Genomic DNA, 19,932 nt, shown 5'->3' on the forward strand with positions numbered 1-19,932 from the left:
GGGAACGAAAGAGGAGAAAAAGAGTAAGGAGGGAACGAAAGAGAGAAAGGAGGGAATGAAAGAAATGGGAACAAAAGAGAAAGGGAAAGAAAGTGTAAGAGGAGAGAAAGAGAAAGAAAAAGAGACTTTTGACTTTTTATTAAGGTTTATTAAGGGGAAAAGGGGGTAACAACCCAACAATATAATAAAACACTGCCCATGCGGGGACGCAGGTGTAACAGACAGAGCCTGGGGCTGTGGCTTGCAAGCTCTGCCCGTACAGTCTAAAAAAACCAAAAGTAGCTAGTCCAACAACAGTCTGCTCAGACCCCTGGTGGTACCCCAGGAAAGGGCAAGCAGTATCACAGCGCGAGGAGTAAACGGATGCCCTCGATGCTGCAGAGCACCCCCTGAATGGCCCAGCGTGCCAGGAAGGCAGGTCCTGTCTACTGAGGACCACATGTTCAAAGTCCAGTGTCGGGTGCGCCCAGACCAAGAACTGAAAGAGTCTCAGGGTGTCATCAGAGCCAGCTTCAGCGAGGCTGTTCCTGTGGCTCTTGAGGATGGCCATTTTAGCCCGACCAAGCAAAAAGTCGCCCAAGCAAATGACACCCACCTCTGCTGCCCAGTATGGGCGAGAAAACAAATAGGTGGTCTCGGAGAGAAAGAAGGAGGAGAAAGAAATCATAAGAAAGAAAAAAGAAAGAAAAAAAGACTTGTTTGACTTTCTATAAACGTTTATTAAGGGGCAAAAGGGAGTAGCAATCCCACAACAAAAGACAAAAGACAGCCCATGCAGGGCCCCAGGTACGATAGACAGAGCCTGGGGCTGTGGACCACAGGGCCTGCCCTCACAGTCTAAAAACAAAAGCAGCTAGTACAACATCAGCCTGCTCAGACCCCTGTCGTACCCTGGGAAGGGTTGAGCAGTATCACAGTGTGAGAACTAAGTGGCTGCCCTCAATGCTGCAGAGCACCCCTTGGATGGCCCTGCATGCTTGGCATGTGGGTCCTGTCTGCTGGAGGACTGACCACATGTTCAAATTCCAGTGTCAGGAGCGCCCAGACCAAGAACTGAAAAAGTCACAGGGCGTCATCAGAAACAGCCACAGTGAGCTGGTTCCTGCAGCTCTTGAGGATGGCCACCTCGACCTGACCAAGCAGAAAGTTGGCCAGGCAGAAGACACCCCCTCTGCTACCCGGTATGGGAAAGAAATAGGTAGCCTCCAAGAGGTCCATGTCTAGTGCCTCAAACAAGGTGCTGAGGGCAGCAAAGAGCCGCAACAGCTGGGGGAACCTGCAGAAGGTGTGGAATAAATCCTCTTCTATCTCCCCAGGCAAAAGAGACAGGCTGCTGATGCAGCCAGGTCCATGTGATGGATGAGAGTGCCGGTGGCCAGTATCCTATGCAGTAACCACCACTGGAAGTTGCCAGTCGATTTAGTAATGGGTAGCTTATAAAGCGTGCACCACTCAGGGCAAGCTGGTGTGAGCACTGGTGCCACTGATTGTAGCCGCCATGTTGTGTCGGGGCGAGTGGCAAGGATGCAAGTGTAGTGGACATGAGCCACCCAAGAGAGAAAAAGAAAGAAAGAGGAAGAGAGGGAGGGAGAAGAAGACTGATGGACAGAGGGAAATGGAGAGAGAGTGGGTGCACCCACATGATCGCCTTGTGTGCAAGAAACTTGAAGTGTAAAACAAACGAACATCCAAACTCTGCAGCTCTACTGACTAGTGACTCTGCCTGTTCATGTCCTTTCACAGCAGTTGATGAAGCGAACATTAGCCCATGAAAGCTTGTGCTCTCTCTCTATATCTTATTTAGTTAGTCTAGAAAGGTGCAACCCGACCTGCCTTCTGACTGGTTGCGGACTAACACGGCTAACTGCCTCTCTCTGCCTCATAGCCTGAGACCAGCAAGCACGCAGAGTCAGTGGGATGCCGCCCTGTGTTGTCTTGCATCTTCAGATAACATTTCATCTTTGACATGCTTCTTGTGGAGCAGCCTGCTGTGTGAGAGTTGTGTTTTTTAGTGCTGCCTTTTCCTGACTTGCCCATCATTAACTCCCTTGGCTCCATCCCAGTCTTGGTGACTTTTTCCATCAGGCATTTGGAGAGAGACTACAACTGAAAGCTTTTTGGTTAGTCACTTCTGCTCTGTGCATAAGTCCACCTTCTTTTTGTCCACTCAGAGCAAATTAAGTATGCGGGCCTGAGTTATTTGGAATGACAGAGGGCATTTTTGTAAATTTTTTAATTGCAGTTGTGCAGTTGCAGCTGTTGAAAGTAGGGTTTTGGGTCCTTTATTTATTGTCTCTTAATTATGCTTAATCGACTTTGCCCAGTTTACAAGTGTTTCTCTTGGTGTCATACAATTATCCCAGGATTATAAAGTCTAGCTGGATTCTTTCTTGCTTGTATGTCCTCATAAAGATTCTGCAATCAGAAGGATTCTGCAATCAGGATTAATTCTATTGATGTATACCAGCTTCTAAGCCTACATATGTGTTGTCTCTGCACTGCTAACAAGAGTGAAAATCTTGTAAAAATTAGCAGCTTGGAATCTTAATATCCTTGGGAAGCAAATGTATTGAGCAAGTGTTTGGTGCTTTGCATGTTTATAGCTGCATTTAAAGATATGGTAGACTACCTTTTGGAACCCAACCCTTAACTAGTATTCCTCACATGCTTTTAAACTTCCAGCAGTTTGTAGGCTGTAATTATGTCAGCACATCTGTATCATATGCTGCGTTTGCATATTTTATTTAGAGTACTAATTCTGCATAAACCTGGCTCTAACAACATACTGTTTCATTGGAATAGTTAAGAAGCACGGTATTAGATGTACTTTCATGGAAAATTGACTAGAATAGTTACTGTTCTGTAATAATTCTGTAATTATTATTACGGAAATAAATACTAGTCTGTAAATAAATATTCTGTAAATAAATACTATTCTGCAATAACTCTTAGTTGTATAGCTCTAGTGAAACAGTAGCTCTGTCAATCACTGTCCGCCATAGTTGGGGCCTTAGAGAAATATTTAATTATGATAAATCAAAAGTTTGATGTTTTCCCTTTAGAATAGCTTCCTTTGAGTTGTTTTGCTGTAAAACATTCCCAGATTTGTATACGTGCATTTGTAATGTATACAGTATATTTAAGGAATAAGATATAGCATAAGTTAAATGACACTCTGGTCCAAAAAATGCATGTAGGTGTGTTATTTGTTTTGTTTTGTTTTTCTTCTTTTTTAAGGTTTAAGTTTGACCCATTCAAATGTATTTGGTTATACAAACAAAGGGTTTCAAATTAGCAATGACTCAAAAACTACTGTAACCACTGAGCTCTTTCAAAATTATTGGTCTCTGTGGAGCTGTAAACATGAGCACAAAGCAATAAGAATGAAATAAATCCATGAAAAAATGCTTAGTTTTTGTCCCAGCTGAGGCTTGAGAAAACCTTCTTTTTGAGCTTAGATTTGGTACATGAGTGCGTGACAAGAAGTGGACTCCTGAGCTTTAGTAGTGTACTGCACAGTTAGTTTTTCCTCTGGATAAACGGTGTGTTATTCACAGCTCTAGTTGAGAAGCTGTATTCTGATGCATTGTATTACATTATACTTATTGTAGCTTTACTCAGAATTTACTATTTTAGCTGTGTAGTAATTTATATGTGATTTGCACTAAAGCATTTTGTGATTCTTTCATGTAATTAGAGTTTTGAAATCTGTCAAAGTAGTAGGTATACCATTTGGAGGAAATATGACCTATTCCACAGTAGTTGCTCGATAGACCATTGAAGCTGTAAAATGTGGATATTTTGGTCCTATTTACATTGCAAATCCTACTGCATGAGGGCACTGACCCACTTAACAGACCCTCTCTATACTTTTTATTAATTGTGTTCCCAAACTGTGCCAAAGTTTTGCAAAAGTCCAGGCTGCAGTGTGGTTGAGAAATGTACTTAAAACATATTTCAGACTTTTTATTGCAGTATGTTGGGAATAACCTGTTGGGGATAATCTGTTTTGTAAATGAATCGCCCAGCATAAAATTCAGTGTGTGGATCGGACAGCCAATAAGCCCTAAATAAAATTATAATGCCACAGTGTAAGTTGGAAGAGAAGTTTGGAAGTGGGGGAAAAAAGTCTTAGTCATCAAACTCTTTCTCATGATTTATTTTTGAGGGTCAGAGGGGAGTTTTTACAGTCAGAGAATAAGATACACAGGAAAACCTCCCCTGCTGAGGTTTATCCCAATCCCGTGACCCCGGTGTATAAAGCCCAAGCTTTCCAGATATTCTCTTCTTACTCTTTCTTGCTTAGCTGCTCTTTTCCTTTTTTTGAGCACCTGAACAAAGAGAGATAAAGCTAAGCTTCAGTTAACCAAGGAGATATGCACACCAGTATTTTGCAGTTTTTGAGTTACTTTACCAGGTCCCAGTGGGAGCCAATGATGTTGGATACTGTGGTGAGAGGGAAGGATTTCAATTTAAAAATATAGCAGATAGGAATTCTAGGGAAGACTTTGCAGGCTCAGACGTCTGGAACAGCTGTTGATTCCCCACTGAAAAGAAAAGACTGTGCAACAAGATTTAGGAAGGTAGGAAGTGTGACCAGAGTATTAAATAAAAAGGCCATATGATACGAATGGGGTCCAAAACTCACTTTTTGTTTATAATAAAGAAAATCCTGGTTGCAGGAAAAAAATGAACTTGTTCCACCACTTTCTTTACTTTTCCTCAGGAGAAAACACGGAATATAACCCAGGTAATAAATCTGTTTTATAGCTCACATGAGACAGGGTGGAGCCACTCCCATTATTTTCTTCCCAGAAATTGAAATGCACATGAGCTAACATGGGAGATTCTGGGATTTTTGTCCAACAGATGCACAGCTGGATTTTGCTTTCATTATTTCTCTAAGCCTAATAATTTCTCATTTGATTAGCTGGTGGCTGACAAAGCTATCACTTTTGTAAGTTCCATACAATAGGTGTGATGTAGAAAAGATATTGTATATAGCACATACAGCTGGTTCAGTTGGTCACAGATTTCTACCTCTACTTCAAAAACAGGCTTTCGTTATTGTAAATAGAGTTTGAATGATAGAAAAGTGGTGATTGGAGAGCTGGGGACTGAGGAATTACACAAACAGAGATCAGTACTGTGAATATTATATGTTTTATTCCAGCTCACAAAGGAGCATGAATCTTTACAGATAATAAAAAGGCACATTCCTATCTTAAAGTATTTAAAATGTCATGGCCCAGTACTGCTACCTGAAATATTGAGCTTATTTGTGGAATAAAGTACTACTGTCTCTGAGTAGAGGAGAGAAAATGGAATTGTAAATTAAAACAGCAAGGATTAGTGGTAAAGGAAGAAAGACATCGGCAAAGGACAAGTGTTTTGTCACTTGAGGCATACTGGTTGCATATATATATTTTTAACTTACTAAAATGGGGCGATAGTATCAAAGTAAAAGCAAAGAGAAGGCCAATGCTAATAGACTGCCCCAAACAACTAAGTTGTGAAGGAGGATTTGTAGGAGATGAATGCAGTTGTATGCTATATGGGGTCAGTGAGGGTTCATCAGTTTTAAATGCACTGTGGGGAAAAAAAGAAGCATGGAGCTGCGTTTGGGGAAAGAAAACCAGTGTAAGCAATAAATGAGCTGAACTGGCTGAGCAGGGCCAAGTGGGAGAATAGGAGACATCTAGAAGAGATTTAGGCGTGGGCAAGGACTGCATAGGGCTTTGAAGGTAAAGATAAGGCATCTGAAATTAAAATTAGAAAGAGATAGATCCATCACAAGGCTGCCTCTGCCTGGAGCCTATTCCATATTTTATTTTCTAAAAATAAATAAAATATACACATAAGAGAATTATATTGTTCTGTTACATATTGCATGTGATCAGGCAGTGCCAGATGACACAGGTGTGTTTGCCCTTACTTGCCAACCAGGTGTACAGGTGTTAGAATTGGTCCTCACTATTGTCCAGTGTGTAGCCATGATGACTTCTTTACCTGAATGTGAGCTGGGATGTAGGATGCTGTAGCTCAGTTCCAAATTGTCAGCTGTATTTATTACAAGTGCTCAGTCTTATATGTGCTTTTAATTATTGTGTTTGCAAATTTAAACACAAGTTGGCACATCTTTGTGTCCTCCCTTTCTTTCTGAACATTGCTGGACAGCATCTCTGTTTCTTCTCAATCAGGGATTTGAAGATGCAGAAAGCAAATGAAGTGGAAACCCCTATAAGAAACTTGAAAGAATAAAGTAACTTGCTGCAACAGAGGCCTTAGAAAAAGTGACTTCTGCACAAGTCAAGGTCAGCTTTACAGTCTGTTTTGGTGGTACATGGCTGGGGAGGGAGTGGTTCTGTAATTATCATGGTTTGGCAGAATATGCACATTCTGGTTTTTTGCCCTGTAGTTCTCTGAATAATGGCTGATCAATTCCATTCCTGCACCTGGAAGATTGTAACTAAGTTAAACACTATCAATCCAAATATGCTCTGTGCAGGTAACGTGGCATAAACTGGCAAAAGCATTGTTAATTTTCCTTGAGACTGCTCCTGCGGTGATCTCTGCTAAGATGTATAATATCTTGCATGGGGACTTGCTATGGATGGCTGCATTTGTCTATGTACATTAAGGCTGTGTAAAGTTTTGGGTGCTGATTTGATTCAGAGGAGATTTGGCCTGATTGGGCAGCTGAATCTGAATCGAATCAGGAAACCAATAAAAAGGGTTGAATGGATTCAAAGCTCTCCTAATCGATTCAGAAACGTTTCTGAGAGCTTCAGAGACTCGAGCAATCCTTGCCGCAGGGAGATGGACTCAGACTCCATGTTGGTAAGTAGGCGGTGGGGAAGGGGACCATGGGGGGAACCCCTGCCTGCTCCCCCAGCCACCCCCTCCTCCTCCCACCATGGTTGCCCCACCTGGCCCCAGCTCTTGGCTCTTAAAAAAAATAATAATAAAGCCCCCATTCACCAGCCACTGCCCGGAGGGAGATGGGGAGAAACAATCCCCACTGCCCCACGCTGTGTGGGGGGGGCTCTGCCGTAAGCCCCCGACTCCCACCCGCTCTCCCAGCCCTCCCATGGCTGCCCCACCCACCCCAGCTCCTGGTTCTTTAAAAAAAACAAAACAAAAGCAAAAGCCCTGCTGCACTCACTGGCTGCTGCAGTGGCGTCGGGGCTTTTGGGGGCTCATGGCACAGCCCCCCACACAGCATGGGGCAGTGGGATCGTCCCCCCCACTTGGCAGGACCTGGTGAGTGGGCCCTTTTTTTTTTTTTCAAAAGAGCTGGGAGCTGGGGCGTTGACGTGTCTGGGAGAGCAGGCTGGCGATGGGGTCTGTCTGATTCAGATATTTGGCTGATTTGGCAGCTGCCGAATTGATTCGGGACAGCGATTGGCCAAATCCAAAGCAAATAGGAGCCGCTTTACACAGGCCTAAGGTACATATATGTAGTAGCTTAGGCTCTGGTGTGTTTAGGCTACCCAGAATGGAACTTTTGCAAAGGACCTATACAGTTGTTTCTGTAGAGGAGGTGAGACTTCAGAGTAGCCAGATCCCTGCCTCATTGCTCTCTGGCACACATCGATGTGCCTTGCCACCTGGAGTTGAGCTCGTTACTCTGAGAAATTTGCAGTTCTTTAAGCCTGGCTCGTTCTGCCTCCTTGAACTTCAGTTGTCCTTTAATTTAGTCATTTACACAGTAAAATCTCCCACCTGTCCATAACAGTTTCATTATATTGAACTAGAAGAGTAAAGCTGGGGGTAGATGGGAGCCTGTGAGACATTTGGTGCTTGTTTCTTTCCCACTTGTTGTTCTCATTGCATGTGCCACCCCCCACTTCAACAATTGAGGGTGTGGATTTCTTCCTTCTGTGTTTATGTAAGAAAAGCTTTTTATAGTCAGTCATTCCTGTTGGCATCTGTGCTTCCTTGATTGCAGTTGAACACATCGTTTTCCCCCCACTCCTTCCGTACAAGTGGAGCTAATGCAAGACCTTCATTTTTGTTTTGGTAGTAATTGGCATTAACCAAAAAAGTGGTCACCATCATTCAAGGTTGCAAACATGCTGTTTGACTTCCTGGATTTTGTTTGCCAATTTCCAGTACCTGGAAACAAGGTGGCTAAGTAAACACACATAGTTTACAGGATGCTCAGAAGGTCCACAGACCAACCCTAAATTTGCTTAGCTGGCATTGTTGCTTGAAAGAGTAAAAGATTTATCAGAGGTGTGGGAGAATGCAGGGTGCATTGTAGATACCAAAGATGGCACATTGACTTGATGCCCTTCTGTTAGGGAGCTTCTGCTCATTGTGGGTTTTCACCATCCCCTAACCTGTTCTGTGGCTGGGGACCACAGTTACACTACTTTTAGTTGATAAAGCACTTGTCTTTTTTCCCCTGACATCCCTTTTTTAAAACCCTTTTCCAAAGGAAGTGGTGCGTGTAGCTGTGGGTGGTATTTTGGAATAGAAGTTTGCTTTGTCTAGTAAAGAAATGCAAGGTTTTGAAGTGATTTCAACATTAATATACTAAGTCCCATTTCTCAATATAATGTGTGCAGGCCGACCCTGGTGCCTGTGCAGAGCCCACTTATGAGATGAAGTTTCATTTAAAGTAATTGCAGTGGTTCGTTGCTTCAAGAGCTTTAATACCTCCGTGCCTTGCTAGTTCCCCAAGTGACAAGCTGTAATCCATAGAGCAGCTCATGGTCCTGACTGTCACGTCCTCTTTTCCAACCACCAGATCACACTGCCTTCCCCCATCCCCCAAATGTGCATGCTAAAGACACGGATGGTCTTATGGTCTGACCAGGGGACTGGGCACTAGAATTCCCCGTTTCTAATCCCATTTCTCACACAGCTGGTTGTGAGGCCCTAGAGAGTCGTTTAACTTCTCCAGTACTGTTTCCTCATCCGTAGCTGTTCCATCACTGTGTATTTGAAATTGATGCTGAGTGGTTGGGGGTTTATACCTCATACATGTTGAGAGACTGCATGCCTTCAAAATGTAGTTAATTTTTTTAAAGTCTTCTGTACTTAAAACTCTTGGGAAAATCTCTGGTTTTAGACCTTCACCATCATAACTTGAAGTCTGATGTAAGCTCCACCTACCTGAAGTGTGTATTTTGAATGGCATTTTCTGTTCCATGCCAGTGTTAGCCTTGGACTAGATCAGAGACACCCAACCCAGTCCTGCAGGCTGGATGAATGGCACAGGTCAGTCTGGAGACTGGATTCCACGTGGGTTCAGTGTGTGGGGATGGTCCACAGGATGTGATTTGGCACACCAGCCCAACCCTGTGTGCCCAGATACAGCCATGTGCTGGCCTGAACCCACGCCTGGATTTGACTGCACTCTGGTATGATCTGGATCCAGCTGCATGCTCATATGATCTGGTGCACAGGACCATGTTATCTGGCTTGTGGGGCTCCTTGCAGGTCTGGAAATTTGGTAGCAGAGAAGCAGCAATTAACAATGCCACCAGATTTCCAGACCCTTGAGGGTCTCTGCAGGCCAAATGACATGTCTCTGTTGAACACCCCTGGATTTGATTGTTTCTTGCTCTCACCAGGGCCCAGTCAGGTAATAAACATGCCTTTATATGGCTATTTTAGATTCCTGTGGCTGTAAAATGATGGGGGGAAGGGGGGAGAAAGAAGGCATGACATAGGCTTAATGTGGAATGCTTCCCCATCACCTTCCTAAGCAAGCAGATACGATATTGTTTCCTTCCACGTTTTAGCCTGTGAGGATAGCGAGGAGTCAGTTGCAGCCTAACTGGGCTGAGATGCCTTGCTGTCCTGTAGAACAGGATAGGAGGAGGGACAGAATTGCTTTGAGTCATCATTTCTACCTGGAGCTCCTCCTGGGGTGGTGCAGCTACATGCCACCCCCGCCTGAGATTGAGCCTGAAGGCTCAATCTAGCCTTTTGCAAATGTTTGAGAGAATCGTATTTTCTGGTAATTACTTGAGCATGATTCAGTGTTTTTCCTTATGTCTGGTCTTGTTGATAATTTTCCTGCTCTTAGATCTTCCATACAGTTGGGGGGCACACACCTTTGGGAATCAACAAGAATGTCGCTGCTGAATTCAGGAACCCTGAAGTGGGGCCCTGACGCATGCAAGTACCATTGGGTCTGCTTCTGAGATGTACCGATGTCTTTGAAACCACTGAGTTCATGGAGCATTGTGAATGCCAGCAGCAGTCAGAACCAGGGCCCTGATACAAGTAAGACTATGAACATTCCCGAGGATTCCCTGAAAACAGGGCTGTTAGAGAGTCCGGGAGCTTAATTCCAGAAAAAAGTGTTGTGTAAACTGATTCAAAATTGTTCAGTGCTGAATGGGTGTGGGAAGAATACCTGAGGTTCTAGTAGGTCATTAGTGGTATTTATTTGAGGCTGGTAATAATATTGAGCAGACATACCCCATACAAAGCTCTCATGGGTTTTAAAAATATAGCAGAACTAGCAAAATAGGTAAAGTTTAGCCAATGAAATGCAGTCAGGCTTTATAAAGGTTACCTCGGCGGTTTCTTTTAAATATAAACTATACCCTTAAAATCTACAAAGTACCCAATTTACTTAAAGAGTTATTTTGCCAAACCATAAAAGTACCAGGAATTAAAGCAATAACTTTTTAGGAAATCTAAATATATAGGGTTTTATGAGAAAACTTTGTTTTCCAGATTTAAAAGTGTGCGATTCATATTTAATACTGGGTAGACCAAATTCATATTTCTATACAGGTTTAGAGTGGGCCGTGTGCTTCATACAACTGATTGACTTCTCTGCTTTATCACAACACTGACTTTTTTTTTTTAATTCAGAGAACAGCGCTCTCTCATCTTGTACGCCTATTTTTGAAATATACTTCACATTACAGATGCAAAAATACACGGGGGGGGTCAGAATTCACTTCAATCAATAAAATTTAGAAGAACATTCTGCAACTATAAACAAAGGCAGACCTCATCCCTGAAGAATGTATTGCAATAGCAGCTATAATACACTTGGCACAGAATTCTTCCTTGAACCCAGCACTTGCAGACTTTGCAAGAGCAACATATTGAAGACCTTGCAGGTCAAATTGTAATACAGTTTTAAACAAAATATATTCTTTCTAAAATTTCATATGTTCTGAAAGCCTCTAAAAATAGCTTCCATGTTAATATTTCAGGTCTGAGCCCTATTCTGCAAAGGTGCAGTAACATTTGAGTTCAATGGGACTACTCACAGGAGTAAAATTACTCATGTGTAGGTGTGGTTGACAGGGTCCTTCCAAGAAATTTGTTTTTACCGCTGAAGAAAGTGCAAAAGTACGTTTCCTTAAAGGGTCCTCACAAACAACATTGGTGAGTAAATACAGTTTTGGAGCTAGTGCAAAGGTGGTTCACCAGCAATTTTTAAATGTTGGCCCTGTTTCTTTCTCAGTTGGGTTCCTGAGCCCATTTCTTAAGTGCTGTGACCCCATTTGGGGTTGTGGTCCCCTCTTGGGGAACTGCTGTAAGTAAAAATGATAGGCTCAATCCTGTAATCCTATCTGGGAAGTGGGGAGTGGGGAGCACAAGAAGAGAGCAGGAGGCATGGCCCTGTACCCTAGTGATTTGCTTCTTCTGCAAGACCCATGCATGCTGTACCACTAAAAAAATCGTAGCAGGGTGATTTTTTTTTTCCCCCTTTCCTTTGTCAGGTTTGTGCCTCTTGTTTTTTTTCTTCAGCCTATACTATACAGTCCACTTCATATAATAATTTACTTTTTTTTACTTTTACCAAAGCATTGAGTTATATGTTTATACTTGACTATGGATGTGAGACAATTGTGAAAAATACCACTGCTACTCTCAGGTCTTCAGATAACGAAAGTTACATGAAAGTAGAGCAGGATCTTGAAGTGCAGTTAACCCTGGCTTGAATGATGGACAGCTGGCACGTTGAACTGTAGAGGGATTCTGGCGCAGGACACGAAAGCAAACCCTTACTCTTCTGAAAGTGCCATGGGTTCTTTAGCATTGATGCAGAACAGATAGGACCTGTAAAAGTCTCCTGCGAAAGATACATGCACACTAGATGGAAGCAGTCTGTTTAACTTGGAAAGAAAAAGAACTGAGTCAATTCTGCTGGGATTTTAACTAGTAGTTCCAGGAAGTCTAGGTATTCCAGAGTCTGATATTTAAACGACTATACCATTTTTCCAGCCTGTGGATGATACAATCCTACTTAGCTTACTTAAGTTATTATGTTCAGCATTTACACTTGTCTCACTGGTTTGTCCTACAATTCAGTCCTAGAATACTGAGAGCAAAGAACAGTGAAGGGCTGAATAAATGTATTCAGTAATGAAATCACATTTCCTTGCCAAGATGCTTCTGATTATAAGTTTTTTCCTAACAACATAACAAGTATTTTTGGAGGTGAGAAGGATATGCTGCTTTACACTGGTACTATCAAATTTCCCTTTACAGACCTCTAATGATTAGTTCAAAATGCTCTTAGAAGAATAATTGTGGTAATACTGATTTCTAACTAGAGTTTAATTTTTTTCAGGAATATTTATACACACATCAGTATGAGCTAATACCTGTCTTTTCTTAATTATAATTCAAGTGACATTTTATTGCAAAATCATATTTGTTGGAATATTAGCTGTGGGTGTTTGGCCGTAAGGCTAAGTCTGTTACAAAGCGGAAATACATCTAACCTATAAGTCGGTCTGTGCACCAGGCAGCTCCTGTGATGGAGGTGGTAGAAATGGTGCAGGGGATTTGAATTGGGTGCATTCCTTCATTCTCTTGGAGGATGCCTCTGTGCCAGTTTCAGATAAATCAGTTGAGAGAGGGCTCTAATTAGTGGATTGAGAAAAGAAGCCATGGGATAAATAGTGACAGATCCAGCAGCGCAGAGCCCTCACATAGCGATGTTGCCACTCTTCCACTCCTGGTGTGTGCTTTGGAGGAGCTGTGGGATCCTGGCAGATTCCCTCCCTTCTCTCTCTCACTTTTGTGCTCCTCCATGAATCCCTGCCCTTGAGACCTCTTTGGTGGGGATGAGGGTGGACTTGCATGCTAAATGAAACTGGGTGGTTACTTCCCCCCAAATAATGACTTTAATAATAACTTTCTTAGCACAGAAGGCTTTGTGTTGGATTTAAGAATGACCTGCAAAGAAGGTAAAAAGAGCTTATTTCCTTCATTGACAGTAATATAAATGGGACACAGAAAAAATCTTTCACAGTGTTTTGACTGCTCGTACTTTACCTCAGAAGCATTAGGATTGTGCTGTCTTGTGATCACTATTTTTGTTACTGGGCTGTTTCTGCTTTGGAGTTTTTAATTGCCTGTCTCACTTGCACCCTGGCAGCTTACATCAGTACACCATGTCTAAGCTGAGGGGTTGAGCTAGTGCAGCTACCATGACAAGGGGGACTTGTTTACACTGGATAGTTTGGTGGTTGTAGATGATGTGTAGTGTGATCACAAGCCTGATCTCAAACTGAAGGAGTGTTGAATGCTTAAAACCCAGCCACCCTTTTCTTTCAAGTGTTTTGGTTAAATAGAGTTTTAAATTGCCCGACTAAAAATTGAGCCTCTCAACCAAGTTTGCCTCCTGCCATCTGGAACGTCCTACACCTGTCTGCTCTTCAGTCAGCTGTAATCTTGAGTTTTAAATATAGAGGAAAATTTAGCAAAGCTAAACCTCTCTATACTTAGCCCCCCCTCCCCCCTCCAAAAGAGGCAAAACCGATTTTTATTGCAGTCTCCTTTTCACAGTGAAAACATCTCTTTATATCAAATCCTAGAGACATCTGATGGTTTCTGCTCTAAAATATTGGATCTTCATTTTTTTTTACAGCCCTAGTGGCAATGGTTTCCTTGTTACTCGTTAGCTCAAAGGAAGACAGAAATATCTCCTAATGTATAAAAAAGAGATGTGCGCCTTATATCACAGTAGTTTGGAGAACAATGCAAAGGTCAATTGTATTGCTTGCTCACTTGTCACATGATGTGGGTGTGTATATGAATGCATCCCTGGAATTCCACTGTGGGATCTGCATCTTTGAAGCTGATGCTAAAATTACTGCCTAGGCTCTTCCAAAGGCGGATACTGATAGAAGATTCAATGAAATCGAAGGTCGCCAGTCTGGTAGGTGTTGAAAGATACCTGGCTATGATACTATTTCTGATTTAATAATGGGAATGGGAGGCTAGCCCTTTGTAATAATTAGGACTAATTACTGAGAAGGTGTTGACAGATGAGCTAAGAGGAAACAAACTGCCTTTATCCAGTGGCTTAGAGTCAGATTACGAGTCTTGTGTTATCTGTTTCTCAGAAACTAGAAGCTTCAGTCATTCACTAAGTCTTCAAAGGGGAAAGGGATCCTAACAATATACAGGATTTGGGATGAGGCTATGAAATAAGTCTTTGACTCAGAATGGCTAAATTAATCCCTTTTCCGTAAATTATCATAGTATTTAAGTTTGAGTTACAGATTGAGAATCTGATTATGGTACTGAAAATGAAGTCAAAGCAATATTGATGACTGTCTTGTTGTTGTTGTTCATGGTTTAGTCAATACGTAAGTCCTTTCTCTATTCATTATAGTGGTCTGAGCGCTCTATTTCCCTAGCAGTCCTCTCCTGATGTCCACTTGGAATGGGGAAGAGAGGGCAAATTACTTAGGAAGCTCTCCCATTCAGAGTATGAAGGTTGCTAGCATGTAGACACAGCTGTGAATGAGCAGAAAAAGAAATCATGCTTACAATAACAATCAGGTTCAATGGCCTAGATCTTTATGCATGAATACAGACAGGACTGTGGAAAATTTTGCAAAATTTGGCAGATTTGAGGTGTAATGTTTTGTTCTTTTTGGAATTACTTTTTAACATAGAATTAAAAAAAAATTCTTCCCTTGTCTCCTTTCTCAGGTGGCCTGCATCTTATAATTTATGGAGTCTTTGACTCCAGAATGGGGCTATAATTGTTGGTGTGATCTGTGCCTGCTTGGGAAGAGTTTAGTAAAGGCATTTGGGGGTTAATAATTTGTCACTGGAATCAGTGTTTGGAGTGACCAACTTCAGACAGATGATTTAAAACTCTAGCAACCTCTTGTTCTCAAATAACCTGGTTTTTTTTTTAAGTGCATCCCATTCCCTTCGTCTACCTTGGTCTTTTTTTTTTTTTTTTTTTTTAAGCATTGGATAAATATGGTTCCCCTGGACAGGTTTATAAAGAAAGGCAGCTTTCAATTATTTATTTACTTTTTAACAATGGAGGCATTTTAATTACTGTTTAAATATTTATACCAGTTTTATTGTGCTGTAAAATCTGTTATACTTTGATCTAGATTTTCTGGTTTGAGATAATGATACTGGTAAAAGTTTTCCTAATGAATTTGGTCAGAACATGACATAATCTGATTATTTGATGAAAGATTGACACTTCAATTCCTGCCAGCCTAAAAGTGCAGGACAATAGGGGGCTGTTCAGAGCACATTCAAAGGCTGGGAGTTCAAGTTCAGGTATTGCAGGATGCTTCAAGATTCAGAACTGAGTTGGTGTAACCGTTTTGCATTTCACTGCATTTTTTTCCTGTCATCTGTGGTTCCTACTGGATGAGAGGAATGAAGCTTGAAATATACCATGTTAGACATGCTATGTCATCTACAGTAACTTTCTTTTTTTTTCCATTTGCTAAACAGCATTTGGATGCTTCTCCTCACACATCAAGGAGCTGCCAGTTAAAAAGTGGCAGACATAATGATTGGAACTGGGAAATGTAGAATGAAGATCACTGACAAGTTACAAATCTGCAAATGTTAGTTTTTATGTCCCTCACATTTTTACCGTTTACCTGTTTGTTTTTGACATCCGGTATTGTTATCTAGGAGTGTGAAATTAATATATTTAACAACTGCTTGCTTACATGCTCATGCAAAATGGATCTACAATTATGTGATCAGTTTGACATGAAAGAACAATTGCGGGTTTGTATCTAAAACCTAAGATTAGCCTAATCAGTTAAAACAAACATTTGTTATATTTGATAGCCAAGTAATATTTACCCTGTAAATGTCATTCCTGTTTGCACCGGAATTACAGTCATTCTTGTTAGATTTCTTGGACTAATTTGCCATCTGATAACTAGGCTTGTCCAAATAACATCTGCTTATATTCTGTCTGATGGGAATTGCAATGAACAAAAAGGAGGTGCTGTTACCAATTAATCTTGAATTTTATAAATTCAGAAAACTGCTTTATAAGCTGCTGCTTCAAGTCCTAACTTTGATGTGGCTGATACACGTAACACGTGGCCCTTCTCTCTCTCTTTTTTAGAAAAATATGAATGATATTTTCTGAACAAGTCAGAATTTGTGCGGCAAATTGAAAGGTCCTTATTAAAGCACACAAGGTTCTTTGCGTGAATCTGATATCTTTTATTAGACCAACTTAAATAGTTGGAAAACAATTATTAAGCAAGCTTTTGGGTTCAAAAACTCTTCGTCAAGCTAAGGAAATTTTAGCAGTTGGTGTGTGCTCTTTCTGGATGGAATGAAATTATTAAAGCACAGTTTTTACAGATACCAGCAGGAGTTTTGCTTGAATGAGAACTGTGGCATCTGGTTTAATTAAGTTCTGCAGATTAAAATAATGCTACATACATTTATTTTTCCATGTTAAGGAACTTGGTATTCTTAGAAAAAATCTAACGTAAATCCATTGCCCATAGGAAGAGGCTGTTGGAGCATGCGTGCTGAAAAGGGCTCTTCCAGTGACTCGGTCACCTCATACAAGTTGGTTTCTCTGTCTGTAAAGTGTTTAATGAGATCTGTCTCTCAGCAGTTCAGTGATTTACTTGTAAAGAATTCTGAAGAGGAAAGTGAAAAAAGAATTTAAATTAATAAAGCATTTAAAGAATAAATACTACTGTACTTACTGAGTTAATGCAGTAAATCTTGTTTCTGGGTTTTGTTTTGTTTGTTTGCTAGGGGTTTTTTTGTGCTTTTCATTAAGGATCTGGTCCTGTAATTTCTTTCCCATGTGAATAGCTGCACTGATTTCAGTCGGTCTGTGAGTGCAAGTAAGGATTGGGGCAAAGATATAGGAGAGGAAAATGAACTGTGTGTCCTAGGAGGAACTCCTGCAGCTGATTTACGACTGGTTTATTTATTTATTTAAGTGGATATTTTTAAAGTTCTTTACAAAAACCAATCTACAAAATTAATATTAAAGAACAGAAACAAAGTGAAACATGGGGAATTTTAGTAATCCCATAAATGTCGCCCATATTGTGGCAAGGCTGTTAGGATTTTTTTTCATGATTTAATGGTGAAAATACTTTTTTCCCTCTTTTCTTTCCCAATCATTTTTATTTGGTGACCACAGTGTGTGGTTTTTTTTCTTCTTGTTGTTTTAAGGAGCAAAAAATGAGGGAAGAAAGATGAAAGAAAATATTTTGGTAGCCTTTGTCAGAAAGCTCAACTTACATACAGAAATAACTGTTTGCTGCTATAAGTATTTTGGATAAAAGGTTTGTGGTCTGTGTTGTATATATTGTAGCAGAGAAAATAGCATCCATGCAGTTACATGTTCAGGAGATTTAAAAATATAGGAAATAGCTTTTTCCTTCTGTGCGTGTTTAAAAAGGATCATTTCTCAGTTCTTCCTGTTGCAAAAAAATGCACGGGCTGCTGACCTGAGGTGCTGACTTCGAGGAGATGGCAAGTGCTAGGAATTTCAGGACAGCTCATGCTGCAGAAAACATAAGGTCTATTCCCAGCAAAGGAGCAGTTGGGTTGATGGATTTATTAGTAGATAATTTTCTCTCTAAAGGAGTCAAGATGGTATCGCAAATGGCATTTAATTTAATATGTAATCCTTTATTTGTGTACATTGCTACTTTGGCTTAGTTTACTTGCAGATACTTCTCCAAAAATAATGATTTGTAAAGCAAGGTGTGAGAGGGAGTTCCCCCCCCTTCCACCCCCCCAGTTGAAACTTAATGTAACTTGATCCACAATAGAAAGGTTGCTTCAGGTAAAGCTGGCAGAAGGCATTAAAATGAGTGTAATGTTATATAATTACTATGTGAATAAGCATGAGAATGGTTTTTGGACTCTTCCCTTATCAAATGTTACGAGCCCGACGGTCCTGGGGTGAAGCTTGAAGTCAGAAGAGCTAATTCTGTTTACCCAACCTGAGAACTTTGCTCTGTATGTCAGTAGTTGATCAATTAGTTGTTTTATACTGTAGTTTAGACTTGTAGCTTCATTTCCTACAAGTTACTGTTTTTATTGTGGAATATCACGTTACGTATGTGAATTTTTATTGGATTCCATCAACTCTTTACGTTCCATGTTGTGAAGGGAAAAAAAGTAAAGAAGACAAAAACTTATCCGGTGTGTATAGTGTTTCACGTTCCTATGCCCTGTGGGAGGAAAAGAAAAGTAATAGAACAGACGAATAAATAAACGGGGTGTTGAAACTGGCATTGCAGAGTTGGCTGTTGCACAACAGACCTGCAATCAATTCATTGTCTTTATTGGTTGGGTGCCAGAACAATAGGATAATATTATACAAGAGCAGATTAATTAAAGAGTAATTAGAAGGGAATAAATAAAATAATCATAAAAGTTTGTCATGGGAAAAATATGTCTTTTGAATTAATTAGTTTTCAAGTGAAGTGTAGATGTTAATTGCTCAGAATTACAGAATCCTTAATTGCAGGCTCATAATTTTGGCTCAAATAATTTTGGTTGTTGTAACAACTTGATACATTTCTTCTCTCCCATTTTTCTTGTTTTTTTGTAATTTGCTCCTAAAGGAGATTATTTCAGGAAATGCATGCTAAAATGTCTTGAAGGATTTAATAAAACTTATGTTGTCTGAGGACATTATTAACTATCAGAAGCAAGAGATTTGTGCTTGATGCTGCACTAGGCAGCACCCCTAATTAAGGAGGTTGGGCAGACAGAGCTGTGTGGCTGACAGATTGCTATGCACGGCTGAACTCGAAGGCTGCTCAGAACAACCTTTTGATGGTCCTGGCTTATCGATTTTCTGCTAGATTGCAATATTTATCAAGTGTGCAAAAATGCATTTCTGAGCCTGAATGCTGTGATGTACAGAGACACTTGTGTGAAGACCTTTTTTCATCTATATTGTGCATTTCACATTCTTTAATTTTTCAAGGAGATTTGGCATTTGTGGTCCAGATCTTTTTTCATTAGCCATATGGAGAGTCTGTCTTGGGGCTGAACTACTGTGTGCTTTGCACTGGCTCTCTTTTTCCTTAAAATAAGGCTTTCTTTAGCTCTATCATTGCACTTTACTAAGCAATTAATGGCTTCATAAAGCAAAACAGATGGGTTTCTTTTTCCTTAATCTGCAAAATGAACCTGTTTGTGAAACACTAACATTTCATCAGTTTCAGCTGTGTTTTCATGCTGTATTTTAGTCTCATGTATTAAAAGCAAGTGCAATGACATACGATACAAGGGCTCTCTGATGTTTTGGGCCCCCATTTTTTACATAAATGTAGTCATGATATTTGGCTGTCTCAGAAATGTTTACTTCAGTGATATTTTCAATGCCCAAAATGTTGAAGTATATTAAGAAAGGTCAACCAGCTGATAGCTGAAGGCGAATATGTCAGAATGAAAGACTGAAAAAAAGTTATCAGTCTGACACTTTGGGAGTATTAGAATGATTAATGTTTATGTTCATTTATAGCTTTTACATATTGATTAATAGCTTTTTGTTTCAGTGACTAAAATGCATAAATGACAATGAAATCCATATGCTAACTTGGTATCTTAAAAATAATTACAATCATTCTTAGTTTTGTTCCCATGCTGAATCTATGTTTTGAAAATAATTAAAGTGAATTTTTTAAAATGGCAGATGGAAATATTTGAACCTGA

The 19,932-nt window shown here is 40.5% G+C and overlaps 1 protein-coding gene and 1 long non-coding RNA gene across 8 annotated transcripts in view; one reads left to right on the forward strand and one right to left on the reverse strand.

The window, feature by feature from the left end:
- Positions 1-19,932, forward strand: part of GNB1L (G protein subunit beta 1 like) — a 57,347-nt gene that overhangs the window by 968 nt on the left and 36,447 nt on the right. For 5 of the 7 annotated variants that reach the window (XR_002101900.1, XM_019539046.1, XM_019539040.1 and 2 more), the window contains exon 2: positions 6,201-6,314. The gene's annotated coding sequence lies outside the window, so the exon portion shown is untranslated. Of the gene's footprint in view, positions 1-1,386; positions 2,121-6,200; positions 6,315-10,042; positions 10,243-19,932 lie in introns of those variants that run through there. The other 2 variants (XM_019539042.1, XM_019539041.1) reach the window with 2 other exon arrangements.
- On the reverse strand, positions 75-4,758 carry LOC109312770. Its single transcript, XR_002101901.1, has 3 exons — positions 4,747-4,758; positions 4,217-4,224; positions 75-1,171 (listed from the first exon to the last, which is right to left on the reverse strand). It is a non-coding gene; the product is annotated as an uncharacterized LOC109312770 (long non-coding RNA).

This window comes from Crocodylus porosus, unplaced genomic scaffold (assembly GCF_001723895.1).
Source record: "Crocodylus porosus isolate Cpor-Errol unplaced genomic scaffold, CroPor_comp1, whole genome shotgun sequence".
Classification (NCBI taxonomy): Eukaryota; Metazoa; Chordata; order Crocodylia; family Crocodylidae; genus Crocodylus; species Crocodylus porosus.